Source organism: Dreissena polymorpha, chromosome 10, assembly GCF_020536995.1.
Source record: "Dreissena polymorpha isolate Duluth1 chromosome 10, UMN_Dpol_1.0, whole genome shotgun sequence".
In the NCBI taxonomy this organism is placed as follows: domain Eukaryota; kingdom Metazoa; phylum Mollusca; class Bivalvia; order Myida; family Dreissenidae; genus Dreissena; species Dreissena polymorpha.
This window is the reverse complement of record NC_068364.1, coordinates 47891931-47909094: the sequence shown is the minus strand read 5'-3', so window position 1 is coordinate 47909094 and position 17164 is coordinate 47891931. Positions and strand designations below refer to the sequence as shown.

The following is a 17164-nucleotide window of genomic DNA, read 5'->3' as shown; positions in this document are numbered from 1 at the left end:
TATGATAACTTCATTTTTTTTCTCTTTTTTCATTTACGAAAATAAAATGTGACGAAGGGTAGCAACTCAAAGATCACTTGTTAAAAAAATTATTTAATATGTTTGACAAAGTTTTAATGTTATGCTTGTGAGGAATTATGTTTATCACAAAAATGGCCCATGGCCAGCATGCTTACCCTTCCTTTCGGCCGCTCGCCCGGCTGCCTTCTCACATTAACTGCCCCGTAATACGACCATCTCAAAAAAACTGTTAAGCATTCACCAAATAGCGAAGTATTATCACAATGTGCGCGCATTTGCTCGTGTCGTGACGTCATGTCGATTTCGTCATGAACAAAACACAAGGTTTTAAGTATGCGATGTCGACATGATTAAGATTTGCATTTTTTGGTTTAAAAAAGGTGATTGTACTCGTTTAAATGGATTTACAAAATGCAAAGGAAAAAGACAACAATTAACGTTCAAAGTAAACGTAAGTAAGATCTACTTTAGTTAAGAATAAGAGGTTAAGTTAAACTAGCTTAGTATAATTTGCATCAATCATACAGCAGTAGGCCTACAGGCTACAGTTTTATGACAAATGTTGCAATGAGTAGACTCTATGTCTTGCCATCACAACAGTTGATACAGGAAACTGACGGAATTAATATATCTAACTATGTATTATTTTATCACAATGCAAACTAACAGTGTAAGTTGTAACTGACTTTAATTAAACTAACTTGCTAAATCACTACCTGAATTTCTGGCATTCATTCAGCGCGACCAAATTGCTTGATATAGATATACTAACCCAATTTTAAATGACGCGCGAATGAAACTTGTCTACACGCGTTTTCCAATTTTATGTTGATTCGATTATGTATAATGCTAGCCTCAGGATACCAAATCTCGAACGGAACCAACTCTCGAGCGATTTTAATAAATTATAAAATTTACTCACGGTGGAATCGTTCAATTGAAATCGGGTCCTATTTCAAGTCATTCCAAGATGAAAACATTCTATCAATTGGCAAACTTCCACTTGACGGCCTATTCTTCGTAAACGCAACTGCAGACGAAGATTTATTGAACCAAGTAAAATTTTAAAATTTGACCAGGTCAATATGTGGCTAATTCAGTTAGATCATTATAAGTCATCAACATGTTCAGTTTTATAACTAACATTCTAACAATTTGAACGATGTTTAAATTCACCTTTAAGGCTTTTTACTACCTTTCACTTTGTTTACAACTGTCAAAATAAGCGATTACATTCTTGACCGTGCTTGCCCACAGGTGGAAGTAACGTACCCTGGATAGTATATGGGCCCAGAAGCCCAATATATTCAAATAAATATATAAAATCATGTTTAATGAGAAAAAAATTGACAAAGAGCCATGAAAAAAAATTCCACCCCCTTTGATATTGAAATGATTTCAATTAAAACTTTAACGTTATTGGGAATATTATGCATTGTCCTTTGATTAAATGAACAAAATATATTAGTAATGATTATCAACGTCAGTTGCAATCTAAATACATTTATTTACCAGTTTATGCGTCTAAACCAGTTGCAAAATGTAAACAGAACCAACTCTATTTGACCAACGGTAAGGTAGAGTTATTAACGCTTGTTTTCTTTACATTTTATAGTTTCCGAAACAGTTTGACAAATTAAATAAAATCGGGAAAAAATCGTTCGAGAAATGGTACCCTGAGGCTAGACTATTTCGGTGTGAGAAATCTGTTAATGGGGCTCACGCCTAAATGTTTGATTTTACCGCTGTGGTCAAAGGGGGGTAACGAGAGCAAAACTTAGCATTCAATTGATTTAAGACACACGGCTGTCTTCGCATTGAGGAAAGTTTAAACATGCAATAGAATCCACGCTGAGTGTACCATATATTATAAATAAGAAACTTGAAAATCAAGTAAAGTAATTGCAAAATGTTCTGTTAAGTCATTAAAAATATTCGATAAAGAAGTGCGCATGCTCACGAAATATGTTCATGATGTGTATCCTGGTCCAGCCACTTCTGAAAGAAATAATTTCCAATTAAGTATCAACATTACTGTAACTTAACCAGTGAAACCCAGCGTTAGAAGAAGAACAGCATCAATTAAACAGCTGTTGACGTTTTACCAATATTATTGATATGTTTTTAAGCCATTTATTTCCCGAACTATTTCGAGACACACCACGTTTGGACTATTTATGACGTCATAGGAACACGATGACGACAATGTAAATGTAACTGTTGTTTACACTAGCAACAGAAGCGGAGCGAAAAATTGCTTGCGCGTTCAATTTAATAATTTTTTATTTAAGTAACGACAGCATGTCTGATTATATCAAGGTACAGTAAGCGTTTCATTGTATAATCGAATATTTATAAGTTTTCAATAACATTTTATTTATAAATTTATGTAAATAACAATAAATGATTCACTGTAAATGATCATTCGGTATCTCTAAAGTAACTGAATACCAACTTATTATTAAATAATAATATTAATAATACTAAGTAGAAGAAGTCATCATCATCATTACGTCAGCACATCGTTACCATCATCTTCATTTATTATGATAATTATGAGTTATTGTTTTTTTATCTAGTTCATAACATAAAGAAAACAACAAAATAATAATAATAAGTTATAGTAATACTTAATACAAATATTTAAATATGAATAATAATAATAATAATAAATATTTCAGAAGTATTTTAATATAATGATAATAAACTATGCAAAAACATCATCTATTATTAAATTGCAGTCTTTTGTATCTCCTGAGAGTGAGACCTGACTCCAACCAGGTTATGGGGGTACGCATCAAGTTGGTGAGTGCATAAATTTAATATAACCGTATTTTACCAATTCAAAGTTTAAAGAAATGAACGTGGGAGGGGACTTTAATATAAGTCTATTTAAACTGAAACTTTGAAAAGTAGTCATGTGCTGTTGAATATTATGGTAATATTACTTTTTGATATCATTTGATAAGTAAGTATTGGTGTTTTGAATACATTTATAATTATGAAAATGAAATATGGACAGTTTTGAAAATATTAATTTGTTTATTCTTTAACAACTAGCTATGTGTTTGCTAGGTGAAGAAGGGAATTAAAATAAAACTATATGTACATTCTTTTATATAATGATATAAATTGACCTATGGTTGATCTTACCTTTATAAAAATGCTTTTCATTCATTTTTATTATCAACCTAAATCATCTGAAATTATCATTTTGGAACACAATTTATTGAAATGAAATAGGATTTCATCGTATGCCAATTTATGATCACAATAAGTAATAGGAAAAAGGAAAGTGTCCGCATGTGTTATGGGCTCATCTATTTTGCTAATCAGGTTGTTCCAGTGTACTGTAGAGTATAAAATTTGTCTATGTCATTGAAACAAAAGGTAATCTAAATTTTAAAAAGTGTTCTGTTTATGTTACAACTATGGTCTGTGTTTCCATTTGCTTCAAAGGTATTTTTTTGCAAACTGTTTTTTTGTTATCATGGAACATGACTGTGTGTACCAAGAAACTTAATTGCTATTGTAATTGGTCTTCGATTGAGTAAATTTACTTATGCTGCTTAAATGTGTTTTTGCATTTATTTTAACGCTATGGGTTTTATTTTGTGCTTGATTTTATTTGTATTTTTCTAATGTCTTTACACTCATATAAAGTGATTTTGTAAAATCTTAAATATCCCTGGAAGGGTTGGTTACTAACGTTTTACATTTGTTTGCCCAAACGGGCAACCATCTTTAGTATTTTGGTTGCCCAGCTGAAGACTAAAGAGCTAAGTACCATGCACATGTAGTGTTATGTGCGTATAATACTTTCTTTAAATAAAATAATAAATAACTTAACAACAACATTGCTTACATCACACACTTAACCCAGCAGACACAAGACGTCCGACGGACGTCAGGTTAACGTCGGGTTCCGACGTCGGATGACCGTCAGACTTATGGTCGATTAGAAAGTTTTTTAGACGTCATTTTCCGACGTCATCCCGACGTCCGTTTTCGACCATTTTTCTAACAAAATCTGACCTGTTCCGACCCAAAACTCGACCGTTTTCCCAACCAAATCAACCACTTTCCTGACCACTTTGGATAAAAAATCCGACCATCGTTCCAACCATTTTGCAACCAAATTAACCACTTTCCCGACCATAATCGTGACCATAAACCGACCAGTTTCATGACTATAATATTACCCGAAAACTAGGCCTTTTTCAACCAATACTTGACAATTTAACCCATTTCAAACCAAAATCCAACTGCAATGCTCATTCATATAGTCTTTGTCTATGTGTTTAAATTGTCACCTGCTGCCATGGGGCCAAATAATACAAAAGTAAGCACAAAGGTGTTTGAAATCAAAATAAAGTACAGATTAATATTGACAAGTGACACAAACTTTATTTACAATATGAACAAGCACATGTTTTAACATATATTCTGAAAATACAAATTTACATTCTGAAGTTAGACATTTAAACAAACTTTGTCAAAGAGACAAATGACGCCCATTTCATTAGCAGTCGTAGGACATAGTCATAAGCATATACATTCATAGTCATAAGCATATACATTTAACTTGTCATTCAATCATTATAGATATAGAATTAGGTGGCCATAATAAACATACTTAGTGTTAACAAGTTTTCAAGTCAACAACAAGATAATGTATCAGACTCTGTTGAATAAAGCATTGTGTGTGTGTTGAAAAATATATTAAAAGAGCAAAAACAACTAAACATTTTCTATATCAAACTTAACTATAAATTATCCAACATGTACACAGTTTTTTTGAGGCTGTAAATGTTACTTAAACGAAAGACCAACAACACATATAGAGGGGTAAGGAGAGCTTTATTAATACTACTAACAATAGCTCCAAAACTAAAAGCGCGCATAATAACAAAACATGGCAAATCAAAGTAGATGCGCGCTAAAGGTAATGCAATAATTAAATTAAATATATTCATGTTACACACATTGGTAATAACGCATGTTCAAGCATTGTAAACAATTCAAAGATATGCATGCATACACAACAAACAAGATAATGTTATTCCCGAAAACCCACGCAGTTACTGTCAAAGGGAGGAGGGTGGGTAAAAACAAGCATCCTTGACGGAGATTGCGCGCAAACTTCCCCAGACAGAATCAGCCGGTCAAACCAGTAACTAATTATCACGTGACTGATACGACCAAACTGAGGCCCCCGAAAGGAGCAGCGGGTGTGTTAATATTTCCTCTAAATACAATTAAGAACCTTAATTATACTTAAACGAAAGACCAACAACACATATAGAGGGGTAAGGAGAGCTTTATTAATACTACTAACAATAGCTCCAAAACTAAAAGCGCGCATAATAACAAAACATGGCAAATCAAAGTAGATGCGCGCTAAAGGTAATGCAATAATTAAATTAAATATATTCATGTTACACACATTGGTAATAACGCATGTTCAAGCATTGTAAACAATTCAAAGATATGCATGCATACACAACAAACAAGATAATGTTATTCCCAAACTCCCAAAGTAGGGGTAGATAGTAGGGGTATACTCGTTTAACATTAAGATTCCTGGATTACTTTTTGCATGGATTGGATAATATTGTACCTAGCACGAGTGTCATTTGATAAGTAGTTCTGATAACAGTTTGAACGCCAATCGCCCAGTAGTTTGATTGCATCTGGGGGAAGCCCGATGGCATAGCAGAAAGTAGCACCACAGCGCCTGAATGAATGTGACGCAATCTCACTAGGATCCACACCACCTGCCTGCAAACACTGTCGAATCCGACCAATGAACAGATTACTGGTTAGAACCTGAGTATGGCCATCCTTCAAATAAACAAAGGCTGGGCCGTCATTGTTTGCTAGCGCGGAAAGTTTTGCGGCATGGAATATAGCCTGCACAGGACACAAGCGATGCTGCTTAAGGCGCGGGAGCGGGATATCAAAGGTTCTAGACTGGTACTGATTTGTCTTGCTCCATCTTATGTGCACCATAATACCCCATTGATGATAGGTTATGTCACGCCGTCTGAGATGTTTGTGGGGGTCGAAGGCCATATCACTGGAGACCAAAACGTTACTGCGACGCAATAAGCCGTAAAACATTGTTAGGGCTACAGCCCACACGGATGAGTCGAATGAGGTGGACATGTCTAGTCGTTCCAGAATGATTATTAATAGTTCCGGTGTTATAGGTTGTTTGCGCACAGTTATGTCCCCAATATGACGGCGTATACCCTGCATCGTGTACTTAAGTTTGAAGTTGTCTGCTACCGGGTTAGGCAGGTTCCATTCTGCGTGAAGTAAGCGTATAATGTTCATGTACTGTTTGATTGAGCTGAACTTTAACGTTTTTGACAGATAGGCAGCATAACGACACAATGTCGTCGTGCATGCAGGAACAGCGGCATATCCGAACTTTTCGCAGAATTTGAGATAGGATGATCTATGCGTTGAATAGGTCCGTTTCGTGTTGGACGACAGAGCGTTACTGTAGAAATATTCAACGGCCCGATCCAGGTCCTCTTCCGTTGTACCGCTTCTATCTGTAAAGAGAAAAACCCGATTGTTCCATGATTTCGATTAGCCGCGAAAACCCATTTGGTTCATGGAGTCTTGATACCCTGTCAGCTAGAGTGTTGAAACGGCCAGGGTAATAAACAGCACGAATTCTAAAGTTATAAATAGCACTCAGCCAAAAGATTCGTCTAAGCGAATCCATCACAGTTGGATGTTTGCAAGATCCTTTGTTTATGATCGCGCATGCGGTTATGTTGTCACAATGTACGTATACCAATTTGTTGGACCACGCACGTGACCATCGTCTTGTAGCAATTTCCAATGAAAGTACTTCCAAGTAATTTATAGGAAGTAATGCCGTCTGAGGAGTCCATGGTGCATGTATGAAGTCCCCTTGGAAAAACGAGCCGCATGCAGTTTTGCATGCGTCAATGCTGACTGACACAGGCATTCTATCGTCTATCATCTGCATGTAAATGTTACATACCATAACAACTGTTCATGAAGTAATCGTATTAAAAACATTTTCAATGGAGTATATACAATAAATTTTATGGATGAACTAGTAATAAAGCCAGGTGTGTTCAAACTTCGAAATACTTCGATTGAACTCAGATTGTCTCTATGTTTGTAAAATCAGAATAGTCAATATTTTGAGTGTCTTGCCAAGTTGCCATATTCTAAGCGAGTGGCTTTTTGTCATGAAAACACTAAAGTGCTAAGAATTTCGTCTTTTAATAAACCAGAAGCTATAATTTAACTCATTTCACCAAGGGGCTCCTATTTCATAACGGAGTTATGTGTTTTAAATCCCATATGATTGAATAAAGTACCAATAAACACAACTGCCTCTGTGCCACAGTTGATTGACTAGTGTTGGAAAACAAAGATTTAAATAATTAAGCAAGTTTTAGCTCTAGACTATTAACTTTTGGAAAAAATACTATGAAAAGCACCTGCATTAAGGTAGGAATATCATGCCATCTTCAAATAAGCTGCAGACCCTAGCGAGAGCAACAACTCCACTTATCTCAGGGCTTGATAGCATGTCATATATCCGACTGACGAAATCTCTAAATTATGCTTAAAAAAGGGTTTTTCCCCAAATAAACATAACAATATAATAACATCTGTGTACCTAGTTTTTATTAAAAAGCCTTGCTAGTGTGAAAAATCATTTTAAGTGCAAAACTGACTATTTTTCACTTGACTAAATGTTTTAAAAGTTGCAAACAATGGTAGATTATTGCCATTGTTATGTACTTACAATTAAAATATATCAGAAAATGACAAAAACACAGCTTCATCAAGCATAATATTATACATGTTCTAGTAAAAAAGAGTTTGTGTGTAGTTGTTTATCAAATTTTTGTATCACTTTCTTCCCCCACCTCCTCTTCTGTCAGGGGCATATTTTTAACATTGAACAATGGCCTGGCATACATTCTGCTTCGTGTTCTGTGTCTGGAGAACACTCGCTGAAAAACAATGTATTAATAATCCTAAATATTCAAATGAATTAAATGTACCTGGTTGTGTAAACATGTACATCAATATGATATTAAGAGTTTCTACCCATGTACTATGGCTTCCATTATAAAATTTGTGATCATAGTCATAGATTACTGAACCGTATCAGTTTTAGTGAATTTGTATCAATTTCACGATTAAATAACTCTATAGGTACATATATCTTAATTTTTATCAGATTTAATACTCGATACTTTGGCCAAATGCAATCTTGCTTTAGGCCTTACAATTGAAGCAAAAACAGTGCCAATCAGTGTGGCGTGTGGAATTCCTCAAGATGAATTTACATGGTTCAAAGTTCTAGGCGGAAGCACTATAGTTTTAGAGCGAATAGCTGCATGTTAAACCTGTCTGACAGTATAGACGAAAGACTATGGCAAAACCTCGGGTTTTCATTAAAAAAAAACGATCTTAAAAAGAATCCTGATACACAACATATTCTAATTGAACGTACCTATAGCAATAAGATTATTTGAATATCATCAATCTGAAATATAAATTTAAAAATAATACCATTTACTTTTAAAGGGCTTAAAGTCACATGGGAATACAGCCTAAACCTAGCGGACCGTGTAGTTATATGGCTATTTTACAGCTTAAAAATGACCCCAGCTAGACCACAAGTACACATTCGGAATTTTTTGAGGCTCGAGTGAACACCAAGGTAGAACCACGGACCTTCTGCAAGCCAGCTTTCATGGTTTCGTTACATGAGCGTCTAAATCCCCCGGTAATTGAATCCAATTTCATTAAAGTCTCTATAACGCTCAAAATCAACGAAAAATTCGTAAAATATTTTGTAAAATAAAGTTAATACCTTAACAATCAGTGTTTCTTATAGCATTAGCTACAATTGCGACGTTAGATGTGGAATGATTTCATAGATTTTTGTAGTAAAAAAAATGCTCGTTTTTATTTATTTGTGTTCGACCACAATAAATTCCATTTTAATTTCCTGCGAGTACATTTGTATATCTATTCATACGACATACGAACACTAAAATGTTACCATGTTAAAACCAAAATGAAAACAAGAATTTTGTATCCACAAACATCTTTTTCACCACACCTAATCTGGCGTTTAAATTTCGGCAATTGCCATAAGGAACAATTATTTTTATTTGTTTAGCTTTATTTTCCGAAATATTGTACGATATTTTCGTTGAGTTTGAGTAGTAATGTTACTTTCATTATTCTTAAAAGTTCTTAATGAAAAAATTATTTTGATTCGTTTACTATATTTCGGCAAAAGGTCATTATTATGAATGCATTGTCATATAATAAATACACACTAAGGTCTTAATAGTAAGGAGTGCAATAAGGTCGGTAGGTCTGTTTGAGTGATTAAATACATGTACACAGAATCAGTACATTATGCACTCATGACAAGATTAAAATTTGTTTCCCAAATAATAATATACATAATATTTTACTTACTTTGCCATAACTTTTTTTACGATGTCCCTTACGTTTACCCCGCAAACTTTTGACAGCATATCAACCTGAAACATGTTAAATCAGCCAATTAACTTAAATGATTACATTTAGTATTTTACCACAATAAATTTTCTCATTTTAACCCCTTCCTGTGGTTAGGGGGGTGGGTGGGGCAATGAATTTACTGGTGCATATGAATAAGAGATATAGAAATCCGCATCAGCAGCCTGTCGATAGGCAATGTATTATGTTCATTCAGAATCAAGATTAATAAACATCCATCCATCGCTTTAATCATTTTAATTTTTAACATCTATTTTCACATCGTGGCAAATGGACTTTGTTTTTGCCAGAAAATGACAAATAACCAAATTTAAAATGGCTACACTAAACATTTCTACTCCCTGTGAGTGGAAAGTGTTCTACGATCTTTTAAAGTATTTAGCCAACTGTATATAATACTTAATAGTACGACAAAGGCCGAGCGCTGTTTATTTAGGTGGGTGGGGAACAACAACAATGCTTGGGAATCGATCGACGTGCGGTTAAAGTTTAAACATTTCAAGCTTTTTATGCTAGCACAACTCAATATCTAATTTACGGCTTACCTGTTCCTTATTTGAAATAGAAGAACTTTGTCTGGAAACATTGTCGCCGCCTGTTTGAAATCCCGCACGTCTGCGTTTGCGCGAGAAAACATATTCTTAAAATAGATTCTAAGAGCTGTAACTTTGTGTACGTGCGATGATAACTTTGAAATAGCACCAATGATTAAAGTAATTTTTCGTTTTGTACCAGTTTTATTTATATATGATTATGAATATACAGTATCTGCAAATACCGACTAAAAAACCGACGTATTCTGACGACTTTTTCCGACGTCTCACTTACGTCAGGGTAGGACATGGGATATACGTCGGGTTTTTGGTCGCCGACGTCGCGACGAGAATCCGACGGTACACTGACGTCTACCCAACGTCATGTGTTTGCTGGGATTTCTGTGTATTTGTCTTAATATAAGTCTGAGTTAAAGCATTCCATTGGCTTTGATATAAAATTAATTTTATTAAGCTAATTAAAAATTCACAGTCGCCAATTTCATTAAATGTTTTATTGAAATTAATTGTTTCAAGCTTAAAACGTGTAATTTAGAGTTCAAAAGTATCAGGCTAAAGTTGGGGAGCAATGCAATTTTGCGAATATGACCTTCAGTTGGGCCCATATTCCAAATAATATTTTTAGATTTTCAACACTTCCTGCAATCTTGCCTTTGAATTACTCAGTCATTCAATTAATAAATAATTGCTGTGTTTCACCAAATCTTTATTACCACATTTGTATTTAATATGGACACTTTTCTTGTCACATGAAATATTTTAGCAACTGATTTAAGTATCAAGCATAATACTTTTGCAAAAACAAAAATATTACCATTAGTTCATATTAGAATGTATTGGTGTACTGTGTATTAACTGACCTTGTTCATTTTTAGCTTTGTATATGTATGTATTAAGTTTAATTTTCTCGATAATATTTTTCTCATCTTTTTCAGGATCATCCTGTATCTCTTTTCTTTAATCCTGCCTTTTCCTTTTCCAATTGTGTCTAGTTTTTCCCCATAATATGTTGTCTTCACTTAAGTTTTTATTTCTCTTGCTTCCATGTAAATTATTTGTTAAATACTTTTTTTATCTTTTTTTTTATTCGAAAAATGTTTTATTTCAATGAACTATTTTTTACCATTTCGTTTATTAGCATTTGTTATTATCCAATTTGAGTTGTAAATAAATTGCCTGACGCTGCATTTTCATGATTCATTCGTGACACGTAATTTTCTGAATCTAACTTTAATGGACAGTGTGTTTATTAATCAATATTAAAATTATGGAGTGGCGCAAGTCTTATCTCTGGAATCAGTAATTTATCCTTTTTGAATGATGTCATGTGATTAATATTAAATAATTGTTTGTCACATAAATTGAAAAAGACATGTGATGTGTATATGACAGAAAGAAATCAGCAAACAAAAGAATAAAAAACAACTAACACGTTCATCACCAATGTTGCCTCTTCAGCTACATGCACCTCTTGTATATCAATACAATTTATACATAAAAGAAAAAAAAACAACAAACCATAAGCATTATGTGATCCAACCTCTATCAGCAAACATGCAAGAGCAGTACAAGTTTTCTTTCATTTACTGTTATGTTTTTTTTGATGGCTTTGACTCTGATAGATCTTCTTAATCTGAAAAAAAGACCATCACTTCTTGAGATTGAGTCTTTGCCTACAATGTCTTATTCATCCTCATCCATCTGCAAGGATGCTTTCTGTAGGAGGTTGTTCTTAATGTCCCCCTCGAATCCGTGTGTTCGTCCATTGTCAAGAGTATCTGACAAACCACTGTTCTTGAAACAAAAACTTTCGAATTCCAAGTGCACTCTCACAACTATGAAAAATGCAAGTGTTTGCATTTGAGCATAAGTGCTCTTCTCGACAGTCTTTGTTTTGTTTTTAAAAGTCCTCAATATTATCCTCAGTTTATCCTTCAATCGTGGGAATACAGCGTGGTCTGTTGGCACTAGGTCCCAGACTATCAGGGTCTCTAATCATTATGGCTTGGTACATCAGTGTCAGTCTGAGATTAAAAGGACCTTTGTTGCAGAGTTTAAACTTTATATTACATGACTCTAATCTTTTACATGTTTGCGTCAATTAGTTATACAAGCAAGCGCTTTGTACCATAGTTTCCAAAATTGTTGATAAACAAGTTCATTGATGCTTAGGTCCGAAAAGTAAGCTAAATGGGGATATTCAGCATAATATATCTTTGAATTCATGTTAATACACACTCTTTTTATTAAGTTATTTATCGCTTCAATAATAAAACATGGTAACATCAGCGAAAAAGAAACCACTCATTTGATTGAACCCCATCTACTACTATATAAGCTACATGATACGCGTTCACTATAATCAAACCTTGAACAGAATACTTACTTTTGATTGGTTTAGCCAGTTCACATGCTGTCCGTGCATTTTTCCATATAAGGCGAGCACCAGTTCATTACATGTCAGTTTAATCAGTCTTTCGATAAAAATATATGAATGCGTATTTAATGCGATAAAAAAAGCGTTGGAATAAAAAATGATAAAAGTCTTTGAAAATATATTCCTGAGCATCAGGTCAAACTCTGACTCAAATTGATTTAATTATAAAACAGTAAAAACAACATGACAAAAATAACTGAGCTATGAGGTCGCCCTCTATTAATTTATTGTCCCTCTAATCATAATGCGGAGTGTCTCAGTAAAAAAAACATTCATACACATTGTCTACACAACTGATAAGTTTTATTCTAACAAGCATATTGTAACTCTGCAGCATTGATCCCCAGTAGTGGAATATCGTTCACATACAAAGGTATCTGACATAAACACGGATGTTGCATTCATTTCAGTCCAATGGAATCAACTCTTTTAGACATAGCTTATTACTTGTTGCATCGTCTTGGTGGAATAAACTGGTTCTTTAAAAAAAAGTCTTAATCGTTAATTATTTGTTCATGACAGACCACGATCAACTTCAACATAAAAACACACAATTTAATCAATGTCACAAACACCAAAACATATAACAAGGAAAATGTGAATGTTACAAAAAATCTAGATATGATCGATTCGCCATTAAAAAGCAACATTATGACCATCGATTACACAATAAATATAATCACATTTCAAATATGGCACTTGTCCGTTAAAATTAATTAGTAATATGTACATGTACAATTATAATGCAATATACCTTCACTCCAATTATATGATTTTTCATAACGTTTTGGTACTCGTAAAATTTATATTTGTTCGTTGTTATTTGTTCTTCGTACATATAATTAAAGCTTCCTTCATATGACGATATTGAATCAATTCGTTCTGGGTCTAGGCATCTCTCTTTCACCTAATTATGGTCCTGGCGGCGATTGAATGAACCTATCTTATCTTAGCGGATCTTATCTTAAATCCAAGATTTTCGGTTTCATTTGCGATCAGTAAATACCTTTTTAATGAAGGAAACGTAAGTATCGAATCGCAGCTTAGATTTCAGTTGTGCGTATGACCTGAAATATCACAAAACAGTCGAAATTCCCGGCGTTTATGTCTTACTTGTCTGTAATCACAAATATATATACTGACAGAAAAAAACCTATTTACTTAAAGATAAACAAAACAAATTGTATTGATAAAAATTAAACACATCATCAAACAGTCAATAATTCTAACATACAAAAATTGCATCTTGCATTTTAATTAACCGAAACTTAAATTATGCCTCTTGAACATTTAATGCAGATATTGATCAAATAAATTCACTGAGGACGTCGCGCTCATTACTGGCGTCAAGTTACGTAACTTTAAAAAAATACGCAAAATGAATGCTGACGTCAAGGTGTATATTTAGCCGTTGACTCTTGATTTGTTTGGTGTTATGTGGCAGTTATTCTTCCGAATTTTAAAGTTTACATATCATAACATGCAGAATTGATTTATCTTTTCGACGATATAAATATTGTTTTTGAGACATGTTGCAGGACAACTCGATTTCTGATTAAACCGAAACATCCTTTATCTATTAACAATTACTGTTTACTTGACTACTTGACTTACTTGAGTATTTTGTCTTAAGTTATTTAAGGGATTTTATAAATGAAAGTGTAATGTTTGTAACAACTATGTGAGGCAAACACTATATGGTGAGATCATCTTATCTTAATTATCTGAACTGTCTTGATTAGTAAAGGTGGTCTAAACGCACTGAAATAAAACAACTTATCTTAACGTCATATGACTTATGACGTTAATTTCAGTCTCGTACAAATTTATAAAGTTAAGATAACAATTTACAAATAAAAGTATCATATAAAAGTGTTATGGAAAGAATGTCTGTTCTGTGGAGAACTACACGAGGCTACATACTGATACAACATTTAGTTGTTTATAAACATCAACATTATTGTAAGAAAGACATGAAATAACACAATAGAAATAATGCACAAAACATTATAATACATGTACATTACACGGACCGACACATGTCTCGACATTTACATAATTTTAAATTTCACATATGCACATATAAACACAAGAAACAATAGATATATATCAACTCACCACGAATGTATAATAATAATTCCCGCAACAAAAGAGTATACATTGTCAATGGAAGGTGACAATAGTTGGTATCATATTAAGTTATTTATTAATTACATACATTATTAGTTATAAGTGTAGGTAGTTTAAAGGGGCCTTTTCACAGATTTTGGCTTTTTTTAAAACTTATTCATTAAATGCTTTATATTGATAAATGTAAACATTGGATCGTAAAAGCTCCAGTAAAAAATCAAGAATAGAATTAAAAAAAGGAAAAGAACATTGCCCGGAGCAGGTTTCGAACCAGTGACCCCTGGAGTCCTGCCAGAGTCCTGAAGTAAAAACGCTTTAGCCTACTGAGCTATTCCGCCGAGTACACATACTTGACGTATTTTATACCTTATATAAGCAATCTTCGTAGTTTCACAAAATTTAACGACAAAAACAGAACTCTCCAAATTATTCAATCGTTTCGCGTTGCAACGCTTTATAATTTTTAGGTTTTAAAATCGTCAAAAGATGCATATAATGGCTATATTAGACCATGGTAAATGTTCAGTATTACTGTTTCCTCACAAATATCATAACTTAAACGAAAATTTGCGAATCTGAAACAACTTTTTTCAATTTTGTCAATTTACCAAAGCGTGAAAAGATCCCTTTAAGTGATATTATGGGCATTTTTTACTGTTGAATTGAATTGAAAAGAATGAACAGGTCAAAAGAGTTAGTAAAAATGTGGTTACTGACCAAAAATCTGCAACTCATATTGCTTCCAGTTGTTTATAAACATATATTTTATATTTGATATTTTACATGACGCACCCAGTCCTGTAAGCCGAAATGACCCGTAAAACAAAATTGTGTCTTTGTATCGTATGAACGAAACTGCACTAAAACTAAATTTAGTTCACATCGTTCATGCAGGATCACATGTCAAACGAAAGTACGGTTGATATCCAAATGCATTATCTTTCTCTTTCCGGGATATTGTTTTAGTATGTTGATGCTGCATTAACAAATATTCGTGTATATGAAGTGAAAACACCAAAAATAAACAACGGTTGCGATAGACACCAATAAACTGTTAGATGCCCATAATATCACTTTAAATAGTATTGTTGCGAGGACGTCGTTGGAATAATCAATAATGCGTCCCAATAAATTTAAATGGTCAAATATTAGAACATGTTAATCGGCGCGTATGAATACATACTTACGGTAAGATCACGGTCACGTAATGTACTGCCGGATATCAACTAGTTTAACCGACCCTGCTTTATTTGGTCAATGTCTGCAACTGAGGCAGGATAAAATTTGTTTCGTACTTTTATTTTTGATCTATCATTACCACAATGACGAATATGAAGACAATGGCGACTATCATTCACGATTCTCTACAATTAATGAAATTAACAATACAAATAAAATGAATAATACGATTATAGTACAACATATATGCTATTCAAAATATAATAGCATACAATCATTAGGATAAAATATTTCATAAGTGACAATTTGAAACATTTTCAATAAAAATCGAACTTCTTTATAATGTTTTTTAAGTTTGCTACATCTGAATATCTTATACAATATTGAGTACATAGCATTAATTAATTGATAATAAATACCGAATATGGTGTTCCCCATTTAACGGACCTCGCAAACCAAATAATGCTACGTACGTGTCCATCTCGCCCAATGTTTACTTTTACAACTCGACCTAGTGGCCCTTTACCTCTAGGCATGTTCGGTTCCGCAACTAATACCACGTCGCCTTCACTGGGATCTCTAGTGTTAAGAGTTGGCCAGTTCAATACCAAGGCACGAGATATGCGTCATTATTTTTATTTGCTGACGATTCTCTAAAAATAAATACAATACATTTATAATATATACAGTCAAAATTACCAAATTATTATTTAGTATTTAAATAAATAATTCAAACGATTGCGCGTATGTAATAATAATGATAATACATACAGAAATACATATACAATATAAGTACCAACAATATATTAACCGATATTAATTCTTCCATACACAAAATGCCACACAAATGCCACACTCTTAAAACAATTTAAACTTAACAGGTATTTACGTAGAATAACAATGGATAAATGACGTCGGATGCGCATATATATAATTCGCGCCAACGTGTGACGTCGGATGCGTATATATATATTTCGCGCCAACGTTATAATTAAATTTCCCGAACGGCGTTAACAGAAACATAAGAGCGTAGGTTCTTATATCTAGTGTTTCTTTGCTAGATAGAACGTTAAGGCAAAGACGGCGAATATTCAATACCGATTTTGTAATGACCGTCTTCGTTACTAATAGACGCTTCCATCATTTGAAGCGTCTGTTTGTCTTCAACGGACATGGATATCTTTTCCCCCGACATTTTTCGTCAAAATCAGTGCGCCACAATCTCTCAAGTTGGTGTTGTAGCATAACATCACTGGAGCTTTGGAAGTTGGTACTT

At 33.6% G+C, this 17164-nt stretch overlaps 1 protein-coding gene across 2 annotated transcripts in view; it reads left to right on the top strand.

Moving 5' to 3' along the window:
- Nucleotides 1-328: 328 nt before the first annotated feature.
- The window catches only part of LOC127847341 (elongation factor Ts, mitochondrial-like), a 72582-nt gene continuing 55746 nt past the window's right edge, over nt 329-17164 (top strand). Inside the window, exons 1-2 of one of the 2 annotated variants that reach the window (XM_052379181.1) lie at nt 329-472; nt 2763-2826. The gene's annotated coding sequence lies outside the window, so the exon portion shown is untranslated. Of the gene's footprint in view, nt 473-2762; nt 2827-8625; nt 8819-17164 lie in introns of those variants that run through there. The other variant, XM_052379184.1, reaches the window with a different exon arrangement.